The sequence below is a fragment of the Gopherus flavomarginatus genome, chromosome 3 (genome assembly GCF_025201925.1).
Source record: "Gopherus flavomarginatus isolate rGopFla2 chromosome 3, rGopFla2.mat.asm, whole genome shotgun sequence".
In the NCBI taxonomy this organism is placed as follows: domain Eukaryota; kingdom Metazoa; phylum Chordata; order Testudines; family Testudinidae; genus Gopherus; species Gopherus flavomarginatus.
This window is the reverse complement of record NC_066619.1, coordinates 284037071-284049566: the sequence shown is the minus strand read 5'-3', so window position 1 is coordinate 284049566 and position 12496 is coordinate 284037071.

Below are 12496 nucleotides of genomic sequence, written 5' to 3'. Positions count from 1 at the left end.
CTTTGACAAGCATATTCTCAAAGCATCTTATTTAAGTTAGTCCACAAAGTTCAACCATTAGTTCTGAAACTTTTACAGTTTGTTGTGAGTCTGTCCTTATTTGCCAGAATAGAGATTTATTGCAGAGATTCTTTGTGATGGAGAGGACAGTCTTTGGGAGATCTCTTTGTATTAAGTTTATGTATCATTGTGGGCCAGGGATTGTATGTAATTCCATGGGGAAGGGTGAGCACAGCTTCTCCAGAAACTAAGAACAGTGGGGAGTGATTATGCAAATTCACTGAGATTGTAACACCTTCAGAGAAGTACCGCCACCTGAAGAGGTGCATATACACTAGTTCAAACTGGATTTTGCAGAGACCAGGCAATGAAAGGATTTTGGATACACAACCTAAATTTATCCCAACTCAGGGCTTTCTTTCTGATCCAGTAACGGACATGATGTTCTGTCCAAGAGGCACCCAGTCCTTCCTGTGAAGAAAGGAAGGTTGGAAGGAGTTTTGTCTACTGAGGCCCCATAAGACTGCTGACTGACCACTAGTAAGCCTTGAGCATGAATATAGGAACGTCTGTTGTTTTTGTTTTCTCTGTAACGCTTGCACCTTAAGAATAAATGTGCTTGCTTAGACACCGTTGTGTGGCAACTCATAACTGCTTGCAATGATGTTCGTAGCCTTTGTAGAAAAAGCAAAGAACAGACGCTGGCTGTTTGGCTTGCTGGAGATATCACAGTGTAGTCAGGGAACAGTGGAGTCTAGAAAAACCTCCGTCAGGAGGGTGAGAGATGTGAGTCTCTGCCCAAAAGAGATGGTGGCTGAGGAGCCAGTGGCCTAGAGGGGGTGCCTTCAAGTGACCATGGAGAAAGAATACAGATGCAGTTGCCTGAGCTGTGACATTGTCTCTACGAAACGTGATAATATAGAACATTCTCAGAGAGGACAGAGACTGGGGCAGGAGGGCTGGAGCATTCTTAAGGTACGTCTGCACTGCAGTCAGAGTTGTGATAGCAGCATCGGTTGGTCTGCCTGCTCTAGCTTTAATCTCCCTAACATGGCTAAAAATACCAGTAAAGACACAGTGAACAGTATGGGCTGGATACATACTCATTTTGCTTGCCCATGCTGGGGTCCATGCTCCCATTTTCACTGATATTTTACCTGTGCTAGCCAGATTAAAGCTAGCACTAGTATGCCAACCCAAGTTACAATCACATTTCTGATTGTAGTGCAGACAGACCCACTCTAGTTCAATTATGAGTTATTGAGGGCCAGGCAGGAATTGCTGAGTTGTAGTCTCTGGCCCATGTTATGCAGGAGGTCAGACCAGATGATCACAGTGGTCCCTTCTGGCCTTGGAATCCATGAATTAACCCTGTTCAAATCCACCTAAGGTCACTAGTGAGCAGATATTATTACCCTCTGACAGCTCTTCTGTGACTTATATGGCTTGAGTTAACAATACTTACTGCCACAGACATCAACTACTTAATCCTTAAAACATCTTAAGATAATAAAGGCCGTAGGAACACATCATTAGCTTTATTTTAGTGATGGGGAAACTGAGGCAGAGAAGCTGAGCGACTTGGTCAAAGCCAAATAGATATTTAAACTGGACTGGATGCAGCACTAGAAAATACTCTATGGGGAGCAATCTGGCTCAGGAGATGGAGAACATGCTCTATTTTCTGCGATTCAGTGACTGCTACAGCTTATCTAGCTGGCTAGCTAGCCTTCCATCTGCAGTATCTACCCATTTAGAACTAAATGGATACATCTAGCTAGCTAGCCAGCCTTCCATCCACAGAATCTATCCACCCACCGTATGTGTCTGTCTCTCCTTCCTTCCACTCATAGTGGGGGTCTGTCTGTATTTCTACCCATCTTTCCTTCCTTCAATTAATTAACTCTTATGGAAGTGCAACGAATTTCTCAGACTTAGGTATCCTGTTCCATAAGGCTAGCTTCTTAAACACAACACCATGATTTTATTTGAAATAATGAAGAAAAAAGTCAGTTCTTTTCTCTTCTTTTTTTTTAAAAATGCTGTGAAAAATCTCACCAAGGAAAATATTCGCATCTCGGTAGAGCCCTTTAAATATATTAATAGGGGACATATTAGAATCAACCTAACAGGTTGCCAAACTGTCTGACCTGCACTGGAACTACTGAGCAGGAGAATTTGCAGAGGTCTATGAATGTCTCTCTTTCATATACATGTTTTATTGTATTGTCAACATATTTCTGATCTCTTTCAGGATGAATGTGTGTTTTCCAGCTTCGATTTCCTTCTCTACTTCTCTTCAGTCTCTTTGTTCGGTGGCATGAGGAAACAAAATTAATTCCGAGCAGCTCGAAGCTGCACAGGGGAGCGTGCTCCATGTGAGCTCGTTCTCATTACATATCTGGACTGGTGCCTCTGATTCATGAGAACGAACAAGGAGGTGACACTTCATCATTAATGTCACAAGCCCAGCCATTTTAACAGCCCCGGTACTCCCTCTGCAAAAAAGAAAAATGATTGAAGGAATGATATTCCCAGAGAAAAGGATCTGGTCACTGGTAGGAAAACACTCATAAATAGAATGTTCTCTTAATATTATTCCTTGTTATTGTAAGACGTTTTCCTACAAAGAGCATAGAAAATAACTCAAGCAGCATTCGCTATATGAAAGGCAGTGTGGTCCACTAAGTTACATACTGCACTGAGGTAAAAAAAAAAGTGGTCTGTTTCTGAGTCTGTCACTGCCTTCCTGGGTGACCTTTGTCAAGTTACTTCCCCTCTCACTGCATCTTTCCCCTCCTATCCTTTGTGTGTCTTGTACATTTAGATCATAAGCTTTTCAGGGTAGAGACTGTCCCTCACAATGTGCATGTACAACACCTAGCACAAAGGGACCTCGATCTCATTCAGGTCTTCTAGGGACTATTGTAATAAAATGATTATATTCCTGTCTCAATCATAGGAATGTAGGGCTGGAAGGGCCTCAAGAGGTCAGAAGTCCAGCCCCCTTCACTAAGACAGGACCAAGTACACCTAGACTATCCCCTGCATGTGTGGTCCAACCTGTTCTTAAACACCTCCATTGATGGGGTTTCCACAAACTTCCCTTGGAAGCCTGTTAAGCAATCAATTTACAAACACCTAGAAGATAATAGGTGATAAATAACAGTCCGCATGGATTTGTCAAGAACAAATCATGTCAAACCAACCTGATAGCTTTCTTTGACAGAGTAACAAGCTTTGTGGATGGGGGGAAGCGGTAGATGTGGTATATCTTGACTTTAGTAAGGCTTTTTATACTGTCCAACATGACCTTCTCTTAAACAAACTAGGGAAATACAACCTAGGTGGAGCTACAATAAGGTGGGTGCATAACTGGTTGGAAAATTGTTCCTAGATAGTAGTTATCAGGGGTTCACAGTCATGCTGAAAGGGCATAATGAGTGAGTTCCCACAGGGCTCAGTTCTGGGTCCGGTTCTGTTCAATATCTTCATCAATGATTTAGATAATGGCATAGAGAGTACACTTATAAAGTTTGCGGATGATACCAAGCTGGGAGGGGTTACGAGTGCTTTGGAGGATAGGATTAAAATTCAAAATGATCTGGACAAACTGGAGAAATGGTCTGAAATAAATAAGATGAAATTCAATAAGGACAAATACAAAGTCTTCCACTAAGGAGGGAACAATCAGTTGCACACATACAAACTAGGAAGTGGCTGCCTAGGAAGGAGTACTGCGGAAAGGGATCTAGGGGTCATAGTGGACAGTGTAACGTTGTTGCAAAAAAAGCAAACATCATTCTGAGCTGTATTAGCAGGAGTATTGTAAGCAAGACACAAGAAGTAATTCTTCCTCTCTACTCTGCGCTGATTAGGCCTCAACTGGAGTATTGTGTCCAGTTCTGGATGCCACATTTCAGGAAAGATGTGGAGAAATTGGAGAAAGTCCAGAGAAGAGCAACAAAAATGATTAAAGGTCTAGAAAACATGACCTGTGAAGGAAGATTGAAAAAAATTGGTTTGTTTAGTCTGGAGACGAGAAGACTGAGCGGGGACATGATAACAGTTTTCAAGTACATAAAAGATTGTTACAAGGAGGAGGGAGAAATATTGTTTTTCTTAACCTCTGAAGACAGGACAAGAAGCAATAGGCTTAAATTGCAGCAAGGGCGGTTTAGATTAAACATCAGGAAACACTTCCTAACTGTCAGGATGGTTAAGCACTGGAATAAATTGCCTAGGGAGGTTGTGGACTCTCCATCATTGGGGATTTTTAAGAGCAGGTTGGACAAACACCTGTCAGGAATGGTCTAGATAATATTTAGTCCTGCCTTGAGTGCAGAGGACTGGACTAGATGACCTCTCGAGGTCCCTTCCTGTCCTATGATTCTATGGATAGAAAGAAAGAAACAGAAAAATGTTGTGGGGGGAATGTTGTTAAAATATTAGCAGTGCCTCAATGAGTTTAGAACAGGAAGTGATCAAGGATACTCTACTCCGTTGAAATTGCAGGGGAATTTTAGCTGTGCTCAATGTATTTGCAATACCTCCTACCAGCTCTCTAGGCATAACAGGAAAATAACATTTCATGAAAGTGCAAATAGCACCAGACCTACCTATAAATAATCCAGGACAAATTAAGCACAGTGCAAGAGTGATAAGGGACATTGAGAACGTTCTTTAGCCAAACCCAAACCAACAAAACCAGCGCCTGTGTTCTGACAGTGCATTGTTTTGTGTCCATCAGCCACACCACAGTTGATGGCAGGCTTTGATTAACCAATGTGCACTTCCGCAGGGCCCTCGTCTCAGGGGCCCCCAACCACCGGGGGGTGAAAACACCCCCCTCCTCCCTTCCAAAAACAAACAAACAAAAAAAAAAACAGGCCTGGCAAGGGGGCAGGGTTGGGGGAGAGCCAATGGCTGGAGCGGAAAGCTCGATCTGCCCCATGGGACAGCAGCTACTGCAGGATTTGTGTGGGGCAAGTGCGTTCTGCAACAGATTCCCCCTCCCCACGGGGCCTTCCAATCTGACACCCACCCTTGGGCACCCAGTCTGGGGACAGGCCTCAACACCCCCCCACAGGGCCTTCTACCCTTTGGGGGCAGGGAAGGTGGGTGGGAGGCCCAGTTGCCATAGTGCAAAATTCTTTAATCCGGCCCTGCAAGGGAGGGGGTGTTCATTCCTGCCTGCAAAGGAGTGTGACCGGAGCGAGGAGCTGCCCGGCTTTGGAGCACTGTTGGATAGAGGAGGGGGCCGAGATGCGCCTGGATCCAGTGCCAGGGGATTGGTTCAGGGGGAAGGTAGGAGCACTTTCACAATCGGGCTGGGAGAACGGCCTAAAGGCAGCAAAGGAGCTCAGGCCAGCACAGTGCCCCAAGGCCCAACACCAGGCAGTGCAGCAGAGACCGGGACCCCATGGGGCACCAGGCACCTGTTGGGACTGGGGCTGGGATTGTCTGGCTCCTGAGTTGGGTTTGAGAGCTCCACTCTTTGTATAGCGACAGTGGGGGCCTAACACATGGTGATGGGACTCCCAGTAGGGTTAGCTCTGCCCAGACAGGTGCAGGTACGTAGCTGAGTGGAGTGCTTGTTTCTGGGGTTATTTCCTGCCTCCCCAATGGTTGTGGAAGGGAACCAGGAGGTTTGGACCTGGCAGGGACAGCAGGGCTCTCTCTCAAGGCAGATGATTTGGAATCTAATTTATAACACAAGGAGCCCTCACCCCATTGAGGATAAAGGCTGCAGCCCTGGAAGATGCTGCCTGTCCTCAAATCCCAGCACTTCCTGGAATGCTGAGGGAGCTTGGCCTCTCACGGGATCCAGATCACAGCAGCTGATGCTGGCTTCTCGAAGTTAGCACTAAGCTGATATCCCAGCGTGGTGCTAGGGTTCTGTGCTGCTGCGAGCTGGGTTCCTTGGGCAGCGAGTAGCCCCCGAGTCTCTGAGGCAGAATGGATCCAATGCACCGGCTAGGTATTAACCGGCATTGTGCTGAGGGACAGAGGGAAACGGATGTCTTTCACATCCCAGCCGCTTATACTTATTAGCTTTTAGATTAGAGCAATGGTCCCCAACCTTTTCCGGCTGGCGGGCACCGGATGACGAGCCACCAAGGACCATGGCCGATGGACAAGCATCTGCTGAAATGACACCGAGAAGTGACAACATCAAGAGGCATCCTCACTGAAATGCCACCGAAAATCAGCGGCATTTTGGTGGTGATGCCTCTTGGTGACACCGCTTTTCGGCAGCGACGCCTCTTGATGACTCCACTTTTTGGCAGCATTTTGGCAGATGCTTGTCCTCTGGCCAGTATGCGGGTGCACATAGATGCCCTGGTAGGCACCACGGCAACCACGGGCACCATGTTGGGGACCACTGGATTAGAGTGGCTAGCCCAGACGCCATGGCCAGAATCCTATTGGGGTCATTCATGACTACTAATTTTGGTAACTGGTAATTAGCTATTGCTATTCCCCTTTTGGAAATTCAGCATACCAGTAATTCCCTTTGCGTTTTCATTTGGCAATGTTATCCCTCTTTGCTTCCCCTTCTGGGCACCTGAATAGTGTTACTCTCTCCCAGCCACTTATTGTGTCTTCACCAGTCCCGCTAAATCGATGCCACTGATTTAGCGCTGAAGTGAAGACGAGCCCATAGTCTAGTCTCCCGTTGTCTGTAAAGATCTAATTTTGGCTTTTGGGTTAGTGTGCAGGGGCTGGGTTGGTTGGTATCAATCACCTGTGCTATACAGGAAGCCAGACTAGATGATATGGTGGTCCCTTCTGGCTTTAAACTCTATTGCTCAACTGTTTTGATTATTTGGAAATATTCACCAGGTTTTTCTGCGAATAATTCTTGGTCTGTAGCTCATTCACAATGTTAACACTGGGTGCCCTAAAGCAGGGGTAGGCAACCTATGGCACGGGTGCCAAAGGCGGCACACGAGCTGATTTTCAGTGGCATCCACACTGCCCAGGTCCTGGCCACTGGTCCGGGGGGCTCTGCATTTTAATTTAATTTTAAATGAAGCGTCTTAAACATTTTAAAAACCTTATTTACTTTACATACAACAATAGTTTAGTTATATATTGTAGACTTACAGAAAGAGATCTTCTAAGAAGGTTAAATGTATGACTGGCAGGCGAAACCTTAAATTAGAGTGAATGAATGAAGACTCGGCACACCACTTCTGAAAGGTTGCCGACCCCTGCCCTAAAGCCTCATGGTAGGACCATTTTTAAAGCATATGTTTCTTAGAGCTGATTGAAACTGTTTTGTCAAAACTCTTTTTTGACACAAAATAATTTTTTGACCAGAGTAAAAATTTTAATGGAAAAATTTCATTTGGGGCAAAACTTAAAAAAAAAATTATTTTCAGTAAGAATTTTCAGGTTTGGGTTTTTGAAAACCAAATTTTTTTTACTGAAAACAGAAAATTTTACTGAAAACAATTTTGGAACCTGGAACTGTTTTTGGTAATTAGTTTTGCTTTTTGTTTTGTTTTTAATGAAAACCCGTCATTTTGCTAGAAGCTTTCAAAGAGAAAAGGAAATTTCTCAAAATTTCACACACAAAGAAGTGGTATTTTTCATACGCTCGATTTTTATTTTTTAGATCAGGATTCCATGGTGGCAGGAGCTGTGCAAACATATACCAAAGAGATCATTCCTGCCCCAAAGACATGAAACTATAAGCGCAAGACTAGGAACAATAGGTGGATATGGCCAACAGACAAGGAAGCACAAGGAAACAATGAGAAAACTGGTCGTCATGGAAAGCAGAGGTCAGAGCACACCAGCTACCCAACTATTACCGAGTTATTTGTGGGTATCACATCAGAAGAGTTTTAAAGTGGTGGCTTTAGGGGTCTTTACAGAAAGCACCTTCCAGGCATAAGGCACATTGTGAGAGAAAGCATGAAGATTTTTATTGAGAAAAAAAAATTAAATAGGCAGGCAAGACTGGCCTCATTTGCAGATTGTACCTCTCTGTGCCTCGATTTACACATTTGTAAACTACGGTGTCACCGGGTAACTGGCTCTGAGCGTGGTCAGGCTCTCAGCCTACCTGAGAATGAGCCAGCTCAGATTCACCTGGGGATAACTGATGGCCTGTGTAGCCGAGCAATAGTTAACCAATTAGTTAAGGAACACCTGGGCCTTATAAAGGGTTACGTGGGCTCAGGTAGAACAGAGAACACTTGGAGGAAGTGCCTGGGGAAAGAACTTCTCAAAGGAGTAGGCCAGAGGTGAAAGTAAGTCGGTACCTCCGGTACGGTGTACTGACAAGAGCTGGTGCGCCGTACCAGGGCAGCCCAGCTTCCCCAGGCGGCAATTTAAAGGGCCTGGGGCTCCCAGCAGTGGCTGGAGCCCCAGGCCCTTTAAATTGCTGCCAGAGCACCACTGCTGGAGCCCTGGGGTAGCGGTAGCCGGGCTGCGGGGATTATTTAAAGGGCCGGGGCTCCCGCTGCCTCTACTGCCCTGGGCCTTTTAAATAGCTGTCAGATCCCCGCCACCGCTGCCCCGGGGCTCCAGCTGCTATTTAAAGGGACGGGGTGGTAGAAACAGAGGAGTCCTGGGCCCTTTAAATAGCCCCCGGAGCCCTAGGGTAGCAGCGGCAGCTGGGGGCTCCGGCAGTGGTTTAAAGGGCCCAGGGAGGTAGTGGCGGCCGATCCCTGGGCCTTTAAACTGCTGCCGGAGCCCCCAGCTGCCACTGCTACCCCGGCAGGAGAGGGCACTTACCGGTACAGGGCAGACCAGGGCTGGCTCTGACCCCCCCATCCCCGCCCCTTCTGCCTGAGGCCCAGCCTCTTCTGGAGGCAGAGCCAGCCCCAACCCAGCCCTGTACCAGTAAGTCCCTATTTCTACTTTCACTCTGGAGTGGGCTAGGAAGCTGCTTCCTGTGTCGGGGGTGTATGGGATAGAAACCAGAGGTTTCTGAGGAAAGGAACAGTCCCCAGAATGCAGCAAGAGACAGCTGCCAAGGGGAGGGCTCCTCAGGGCGAGCGGCTCAGGGGGCTTGCCCAGAAAGGAAGCCAAGGAAGAGTGCTCCTAGGTGAGGGAGGCTCTAAAAGGGAGTTGCAATGAACGCCAACTCTCAGCGACACCTGATCCTAGTGGGTTTCAGCAGTCAGCAGCAGGAGCCGCAGGTCTGAGGAATTATATGCTGTTCTCCTCTGCAGGGTTTGACCTCTGCAGGGACCTTGACCAAAAAGGAGAGACCCTGTCCCAGCTGATAACAAGAGGCCCTGATTCCAGCAGAGTGTTCTGGGTCAAGAGCACCTCACTGGTAAGGGACCCGGATATAAGTGGGGTTAATGGCCAAAGGTTAAGTTAGCCCGTTTCCCCTCCCACTGGAACTCTGAGGTTGAGGCCTATTTTTGTAATTTTCTGCCTTTGAGTTGAATAAACTAGACCTCTGAAGGGGCACTGTTCAATAGACATAGTCCGCCCTGGACTTATTGAAAGCCCGCTAGGGGAAAGTGAGGCAAAGGCTTAATTGCAGTGCTGCATTGGGCCACCAGAGGGCAGTGGTGCACTGAGGACCCACCCCCTTGCTTAGGGCTAATAATATTATTACATGGGTATTTGTAAAACATGCTGAAAACCTCATATGAAAGGTCGCGACGCACAATATATTATTATGTGGCCAGTAGCTAAGTTATAAATAACTGGATTTTCTTTTAGGTACATTCCATTTATTCTTTTTCTAAACCATTTAAAAACTATCTCTATGTTTTCAATCTTTCACCCTTTAGCATCATAGATTCATAGATTTCCCGAGGTTATCATGGTCTTCTAGTCTGACCTTCTGCATAACCCAGGCTAAAGAACATAAATTTATCATTTATGCACCAAATTCATAACTTCTGTTTGAGATATAGCAGATCTTTTGGAAAGATATAGTCCTAATTTAAATTCTGCAAGTGCTGGAGAATCCACCGTATCTGTCATTAAGTGTTTTTTAGTGGCTAATTTCATTCAATGTTAAAAATGTGTTCCTTTTTTCTATTCTGAATTTTTCGTGAGTTTAAAACAGGGACAGAATACACTCATCTTTATCAGTCTGTAACAAATATCAGAGTAGATAAATGGGTTTATACAGATAGATCTCGCTACATTGCTACTGGCAAATATTTAAACATGTTTAATAAATCTTTAAAATATGCTTTTGGTCAGAAAAGTGATGACGTGAAGATAACCCTTTCTTGCTGGACAGGAGAGCTATTTGGGAAATGTAGCTTGTTGGCATGAAAAATGTTGATGAAAACCAAATGTTTTAGTCTGTATTGTATGTATGCTTCAAGAATTTTCTTTGGGGGGTGGGGATGGGAGGAAGATGGAAAGCTGACATGAGGTAAGCAGAGTCAGGATGAGCTCTACTCTGACATCTGGTGGTGAATTGTGGCGAGTTGTGGAAAAGAACTTCAGGGGCTGATCTTATTTGCATAGGCACACCCACCCCGCCTAGCATGAGCCCAAATGGTCACTTTAGCTGCTGTGGGATCCCCAGTTTCTCTGTTATTGGGGCAGGAAGAATAAAGTGTTGTTACCCTGATTATGTGAATCAAGGACAATGAAACTGTTTTATGACAGAGGGACTTGCCATCAACTAAGTAGCACTTGCTAGACAAGGGACATGGCTTCCAAACCCTAGTGAATTGAGAGAGGTTGGGGGTAGGTGTTTGTACTGGGGGGGGCGGGCGGCACTTTTTAAGAGCTCAAAAATACCAATTGCATTTCCACCTCCACTAGCATATCAGAGCTAATTTTAATTTTATTAGGAGCCCAGCTGTGGGCGGCTGAGCTCAATTCACTTTGGTCCAATGATGCACTAGCACTGAGGCTCCCCTACTAGGAGCTGAAATCACTAAAGAGCTAAAATCACTGAGTGCTGGTGGGGTCTGAAGATACCTTGCTGAGCAGCTGGTGGAGCAGAGCCATTTGCAGGATGACTGGAGCGGCTCATGGGATGGCTGGTGGAGTGGAGCAGCTCATGGGTAAGACTGCAGCAGAACCCCACAGAGAAGTGAGGCAGCTGGCCTCAGACCACGTAAGGTGTCCCTTAATGCTGCTGTGTGCCCTCTCTCCCCCCTCCAGGCTGGGAGGTAAAACTCTGCATCTAAATTTTTGAATTCTGGGGCTGCACTGTCCAGGAACAGAGACTTTTGGGTTGGACTTTTGGGACTTTGAGTCATTTTTTGGGTTGCTGGACTTAAGACCCTGAGGGGAAAAGGATACTGCCAAACTTACTTGGGGGTGGGTCTTTTGCTCATGGTTTGTGTTATGAATCCTGTTTGTGATGTTTCCCCAACATAATGCCACATTGTTTCTCTCCTTTATTAAAAGGATTTTGCTACACTCAGACTCTGTGCTTGCAAGCGGGGAAGTATTGCCTCTTAGAGATGCCCAAAGGGGTGGTATGTAATTGTCACAGGTCACTGGGTGGGGATTTGAGCTGGTTTTGCATTGTGTTATTGAAATGGAACCCCTAGATACAGAACCCAGCCCTTGATGCTGCCAACTCAGACAGGCAGAAGGGTTACATTGTTTTTTCATTTTTTAGCAATTGAAAAATGTTAGCGGAAAACCAAAACATTTCAGCCAAAAGAAAGGTTTTTCATCAAAACTTCTAATTTAGTGTTTACAGTTTTTCAATAAAAAACATGAAAAATGTCAAAAATCAGGTGTTTTTGCAGAAATGTCCATTTTGATGAAAAATCCACTCCCCTCCAACCCCCCCAAAAAAGAAAGCATTTAGAACAAAAAATACTGACTAACCCTACACGGCAACATGGCTCCTTTGAGCTGCTCACTTACCAACAAAGGCCTTGATCTTGTAGCTGAATCCACGGGGGAAGAACCCAGATGCACCTGGTTATGGGTGTGAGCTGTGGTCTCCTCATGCAGATCCAATTGCAGAATCAGGGCCAAAAACATGATTTATGGGGTCTGATACCACAACCCTTACCCAGGAGCCAAGATGGAGCTGGAGGAGAGGAATTCACGATAACAGCTGCGCATAGCTTATTAGATGAGTTTGCAGGCAGAGAGAAGAAGGGAGATGGGGTGGTACCTCAAGAGGGACAGCGTGCAAGATTTGACGTTTTGAGGGTGGAAGGCTATTTCTACACTGCAATTAAACACCCACAGCTGGCCCATGTCAGCTGACCCGGGTTCACGGGGCTCAGGTTGCAGGACTGTAAAACTGCAGTGTAGACGCTCAGGCTGGAGCACAAGTTCTGGGATCCACTCGAGGCAAGAGGGTCCCAGAGCCAGACCTCTAGGCTAGGCCTGAACGCTTATGCTGGAGTTTTGCAGCCCAAGTCCAAGTCAGCTGACATGGGCCAGCCGAGGGGGGTTAATAGCAGTGTAGACATCCCCAGAGAGACCAAAGCACAACAGTATTGCAAGGGGAAGGCACCCAGGGAGAGGAAGAGGTTGGGGGGGGGGGGAGACGTAAGGCAGCAAATGTGAAAAATTGGGA